Source organism: Lynx canadensis, chromosome A1, assembly GCF_007474595.2.
Source record: "Lynx canadensis isolate LIC74 chromosome A1, mLynCan4.pri.v2, whole genome shotgun sequence".
Lineage (NCBI taxonomy): Eukaryota > Metazoa > Chordata > Mammalia > Carnivora > Felidae > Lynx > Lynx canadensis.
In genome coordinates this window covers 85,235,929-85,242,589 of record NC_044303.2, presented here as the reverse complement: position 1 = coordinate 85,242,589, position 6,661 = coordinate 85,235,929, and the positions used below count along the sequence as shown (strand labels likewise).

The window sequence follows — 6,661 nt, the reverse complement described above, 5'->3', positions numbered from 1 at the left end:
ACAAGCAAACAGACTCCTAAATACAGAGAACAGACTTGTGATTTCCAATGGGATGGTAGTGGGAGAATGAGCAAAATTGATCATGGTGATTAATAGGTACAAATTTCCAATAATAAAATTAGTAAATCATGGAGCTAAAAAGAACATCATAAGGAATACAATCAATAATATTGTAATAACATTGTATGGTGACAGACGGTGACTACATTTATCACTGTGAGCATTGAGAAATGTATAGAATTGTCAAATCAATATGTTGTACACCTGACAGTAATATTACACTGTCTATTTTATCTCAATAATAGATTTTAATTAAAAAATTAAAAAGGAAACATCAAACTGGATAAAACAGTACTTCTTGGAGAAAATGAATGTCTGTGCCTCTTCCTATGTTCTACTCTCAGGTCAGGATGGTAGTCAAAAATTAGAATAAGCTTTCACTGCCTTCTTTGCCTCTGTGATGGAAAAATATAATGACAATAATCCTTGTTCACCTTTGTGGGTGATTTAAGAAACATTATATACACTTCTATCTATTTGCTAACAAATACCTTTTATTCAAATATTTTTTATTAATGCATCTCTTTACTGAATTCCATTGTTTTGTTTCAAACACAATAAGACTATTGAAGATTTAATGGTTGGTTTCTAAAATAATCTATGTTTCTAAATAGACATTCTGTGTAGCTGAAGAAAGACTCAAACCAGAGACTTTTATTTCCACACGAGAACTGGTTTTGGATATAAAATACAGCAGTGATATCTCTTAAAGTATCTTGGTGTTAGATACTTTCCCAAGACCTTCTTTACAGGTTTCATAACCTCCTTGTTTCTAAGGCTATAAATTACGGGGTTCAGCATGGGGTGAGAATAGTGTAGAAGATGGAGATACCTTGATCCAGTGCTGGGGTATGGGAGGAGCCAGGTGTCATGTACACCACTATCCCTGGTCCCAGGTAGAGACTCACTACAATCAGGTGAGAAGAGAATGTGGATAGGGATTTTTTTCTCCCCTCAGGAGAGTGTATTATGAGAACAGTGAGGAAAATTCGAATATAGGAGGTCACTATTAGACTAAAGGGGATGAGTATAAATATTATACTTACCACAAACAACATCATTTCATAGTGTGAAGTGTCCTCACAGGATAACTTCAGGATGGCTGGTATCTCACAGAAGAAATTATTTATCTTCAGACCACAGACAGAAAAACGCATGGTGTAGATGGTTTGAATGAGTGAATTTAGAGCAGCCCCAGTCCATGATGACACTGTCATTACCAAGGATACCTTAGAGTTTATGATAATTGTGTAATGAAGGGGGTTACAAACAGCCACAAATCAGTCATAGGACATAAAGGTTAGGAGAAGACACTCAGCACCACCTAGAGTTAGGCAGAAGAACATTTGTACTCCACAGCCAATGTAAGAGATGCTGTGCTTCCCTAAGGAATGGTTGATAACCATCTTAGGAACCAAACTGGAAATATAGAACAAATCAATGATGGAAAGCTGACTGAGCAAGAAGTACATAGGGGTGCAGAGGTGGGAGTCCACCCAGATCAGAAAGATGAGTATGGAGTTCCCTTTGAGGGTAATGAAGTAGATGAGAAGAATGAGGTAGACCAGGAAGCTGACATACTGAAACTCAGGGAAGAGACCCAAGAGGATGACACCCAAGACGATGTGTCATTTAATTTTGCCATATCCCAGAGTAGGAGGGGAAGATGGCGGCGTAGGAGGACGCTGGGCTCACCGCGCATCCTGCTGATCACTTAGATTCCACCTACACCTGCCTAAATAACCCAGAAAACTGCCAGAGGGTTAGCAGAACGGAGTCGCCACACCCAAGCGCAGACGAGAGGCCCACAGAAGAGGGTAGGAAGGGCGGCGAGGTGGTGCGTGCTCCACGGACTGGCGAGAGGGAGCCGGGCGGAGGGGCGGCTCGCCGGCCAAGCAGAGTCCCCGAGTCTGGCTTGCAAAAGCGGAGGGGCCTGACGGACTGTGTTCCGACAGCAAGCGCGACTTAGCGTCTGGGAGGTCATAAGCTAACAGCTCTGCTCGGAAAGCAGGAAGGCTGGAGGACAAAGGGAGGGAGAGCTGCGGAGCCCCCAGATGACAGAGCTCAGTTTGGTGGGGAAGAAAGGCGCTCGCCAGCGCCATCTCCCCTGCCCATCCCCCAGCCAAAATCCCAAAGGGAACCGGTTCCTGCCAGGGAAATTGCTCGCTCCGCACAAACACGCAACTCTGTGCGTCTGCGGAGCCAAACCAATGGCAGCGGATCTGACTCCCTCCAGCTGCCATAGGGCCCCTCCTGAAGTGGATCACCTAAGGAGAAGCGAGCTAAGCCTGCCCCTCCTGCCCCTGTGCACCTTGCCTACCCACCCCAGCTAATACGACAGATCCCCAGCATCACAACCCTGGCATTGTGCAAGTAGCCCAGAAGGGCCACGCCACCCCACAGTGAATCCTGCCTCTAGGAGAGGGGAAGAGAAGGCACACACCAGTCTGACTGTGGCCCCAGCAGTGGGCTGGGGGCAGACATCAGGACTGACTGTGGCCCCGCCCACCAACTCCAGTTATACACCACAGCACAGGGGAAGTGCCCTGCAGGTCCTCACCACACCAGGGACTATCCAAAATGACCAAGCGGAAGAATTCCCCTCAGAAGAATCTCCAGGATATAACAACAGCTAATGAGCTGATCAAAAAGGATTTAAATAATATAACAGAAAGTGAATTTAGAATAATAGTCATAAAATTAATCGCTGAGCTTGAAAACAGTATAGAGGACAGCAGAGAATCTCTTGCTACAGAGATCAAGGGACTAAGGAACAGTCACGTGGAGCTGAAAAACGCTTTAAAGGAAATGCAAAACAAAATGGAAACCACCACGGCTCGGATGGAAGAGGCAGAGGAGAGAATAGGTGAACTAGAAGATAAAGTTATGGAAAAAGAGGAAGCTGAGAAAAAGAGAGATAAAAAAATCCAGGAGTATGAGGGGAATATTAGAGAACTAAGTGATACACTAAAAAGAAATAATATACGCATAATTGGTATCCCAGAGGAGGAAGAGAGAGGGAAAGGTGCTGAAGGGGTACTTGAAGAAATCATAGCTGAGAACTTCCCTGAACTGGGGAAGGAAAAAGGCATTGAAATCCAAGAGGCACAGAGAACTCCCTTCAGACGTAACTTGAATCGATCTTCTGCACGACATATCATAGTGAAACCGGCAAAATACAAGGATAAAGAGAAAATTCTGAAAGCAGCAAGGGGTAAACGTGCCCTCACATATAAAGGGAGACCTATAAGACTTGTGACTGATCTCTCTTTTGAAATTTGGCAGGCCAGAAAGAATTGGCACGAGATTTTCAGTGTGCTAGACAGAAAAAATATGCAGCCGAGAATCCTTTATCCAGCAAGTCTGTCATTTAGAATAGAAGGAGAGATAAAGGTCTTCCCAAACAAACAAAAACTGAAGGAATTTGTCACCACTAAACCAGCCCTACAAGAGATCCTAAGGGGGACCCTGTGAGACAAAGTACCAGAGACATCACTACAAGCATAAAACATACAGATATCACAATGACTCTAAACCCGTATCTTTCTATAATAACACTGAATGTAAATGCATTAAATGCGCCAACCAAAAGACATAGGGTATCAGAATGGATAAAAAAACAAGACCCATCTATTTGCTGTCTACAAGAGACTCATTTTAGACCTGAGGACACCTTTAGATTCAGAGTGAGGGGATGGAGAACTATTTATCATGCTACTGGAAGCCAAAAGAAAGCTGGAGTAGCCATACTTATATCAGACAAACTAGACTTTAAATTAAAGGCTGTAACAAGAGATGAAGAAGGACATTATATAATAGTTACAGGGTCTATCCATCAGGAAGAGCTAACAATTATAAATGTCTATGTGCCGAATACCAGAGCCCCCAAATATATAAAACAATTACTCATAAACATAAGCAACCTTATTGATAAGAATGTGGTAATTGCTGGGGACTTTAACACCCCACTTACAGAAATGGATAGATCATCTAGACACACGGTCAATAAAGAAACAAGGGCCCTGAATGAGACATTGGATCAGATGAACTTGACAGATATATTTAGAACTCTGCATCCCAAAGCAACAGAATATACTTTCTTCTCGAGTGCACATGGAACATTCTCCAAGATAGATCATATACTGGGTCACAAAACAGCCCTTCATAAGTTTACAAGAATTGAAATTATACCATGCATACTTTCAGACCACAATGCTATGAAGCTTGAAATCAACCACAGGAAAAAGTCTGAAAAACCTCCAAAAGCATGGAGGTTAAAGAACACCCTACTAACGAATGAGTGGGTCAACCAGGCAATTAGAGAAGAAATTAAAAAATATATGGAAACAAACGAAAATGAAAATACAACAATCCAAATGCTTTGGGACGCAGCGAAGGCAGTCCTGAGAGGAAAATACATTGCAATCCAGGCCTATCTCAAGAAACAAGAAAAATCCCAAATACAAAATCTAACAGCACACCTAAAGGAAATAGAAGCAGAACAGCAAAGGCAGCCTAAACCCAGCAGAAGAAGAGAAATCATAAAGATCAGAGCAGAAATACACAATATAGAATCTAAAAAAACTGTAGAGAAGATCAACGAAACCAAGAGTTGGTTTTTAGAAAAAATAAACAAAATTGACAAACCTCTAGCCAGGCTTCTCAAGAAGAAAAGGGAGATGACCCAAATAGATAAATCATGAATGAAAATGGAATTATTACAACCAATCCCTCAGAGATACAAACAATTATCAGGGAATACTATGAAAAATTATATGCCAACAAATTGGACAACCTGGAAGAAATGGACAAATTCCTGAACACCCACACTCTTCCAAAACTCAATCAGGAGGAAAGAGAAAGCTTGAACAGACCCATAACCAGCGAAGAAATTGAATCGGTTATCAAAAATCTCCCAACAAATAAGAGTCCAGGACCAGATGGCTTCCCAGGGGAGTTCTACCAGACGTTTAAAGCAGAGATAATACCTATCCTTCTCAAGCTATTCCAAGAAATAGAAAGGGAAGGAAAACTTCCAGACTCATTCTATGAAGCCAGTATTACTTTGATTCCTAAACCAGACAGAGACCCAGGAAAAAAAGAGAACTACAGGCCAATATCCCTGATGAATATGGATGCAAAAATTCTCAATAAGATACTAGCAAATCGAATTCAACAGCATATAAAAAGAATTATTCACCATGATCGAGTGGGATTCATTCCTGGGATGCAGGGCTGGTTCAACATTCGCAAATCAATCAACGTGATACATCACATTAACAAAAAAAAAGAGAAGAACCCTATGATCCTGTCAATCGATGCAGAAAAGGCCTTTGACAAAATCCAGCACCCTTTCTTAATAAAAACCCTTGAGAAAGTCGGGATAGAAGGAACATACTTAAAGATCATAAAAGCCATTTATGAAAAGCCCACAGCTAACATCATCCTCAATGGGGAAAAACTGAGAGCTTTTTCCCTGATATCAGGAACATGACAGGAATGCCCACTCTCACCGCTGTTGTTTAACATAGGGCTGGAAGTTCTAGCATCAGCAATCAGACAACAAAAGGAAATCAAAGGCATCAAAATTGACAAAGATGAAGTCAACCTTTCGCTTTTTGCAGATGACATGATATTATACATGGAAAATCCGATAGACTCCACCAAAAGTCTGCTAGAACTGATACATTAATTCAGCAAAGTTGCAGGATACAAAATCAATGTACAGAAATCAGTTGCATTCTTATACACTAACAAGGAAGCAACAGAAAGACAAATAAAGAAAATGATCCCATTCACAATTGCACCAAGAAGCATAAAATACCTAGGAATAAATCTAACCAAAGATGTAAAGGATCTGTATGCTGAAAACTATAGAAAGCTTATGAAGGTAATTGAAGAAGACTTAAAGAAATGGAAAGACATTCCCTGCTCATGGATTGGAAAAATAAATATTGTCAAAATGTCAATACTACCCAAAGCTATCTACACATTCAATGCAATCCCAATCAAAATTGCACCAGCATTCTTCTCGAAACTAGAACAAGCAATCCTAAAATTCATATGGAACCACAAAAGGCCTCGAATAGCCAAAGGAATTTTGAAGAAGAAGACCAAAGCAGGAGGCATCACAATCCCAGACTTTAGCCTCTACTGCAAAGCTTTCATCATCAAAACAGCATGGTATTGGCACAAAAACAGACACACAGACCAATGGAATAGAATAGAAACCCCAGAACTAGACCCACAAACGTATGGCCAACTCATCTTTGACAAAGCAGGAAAGAACATCCAATGGAAAAAAGACAGCCTCTTTAACAAATGGTGCTGGGAGAACTGGACAGCAACATGCAGAAGGTTGAAACTAGACCACTTTCTCACACCACTTACAAAAATAAACTCAAAATGGATAAAGGACCTAAATGTGAGAGAGGAAACCATCAAAACCTTAGAGGAGAAAGCAGGAAAAGACCTCTCTGACCTCAGCCGTAGCAATCTCTTACTCGACACATCCCCAAAGGCAAGGGAATTAAAAGCAAAAGTGAATTACTGGGACCTTATGAAGATAAAAAGCTTCTGCACAGCAAAGGAAACAACCAAC

At 41.2% G+C, this 6,661-nt stretch overlaps 1 pseudogene; it reads right to left on the bottom strand.

Moving 5' to 3' along the window:
* Positions 1-714: 714 nt before the first annotated feature.
* Positions 715-1,688, bottom strand: LOC115511478 (annotated as a pseudogene).
* Between the last annotated feature and the right edge of the window lie 4,973 nt (positions 1,689-6,661).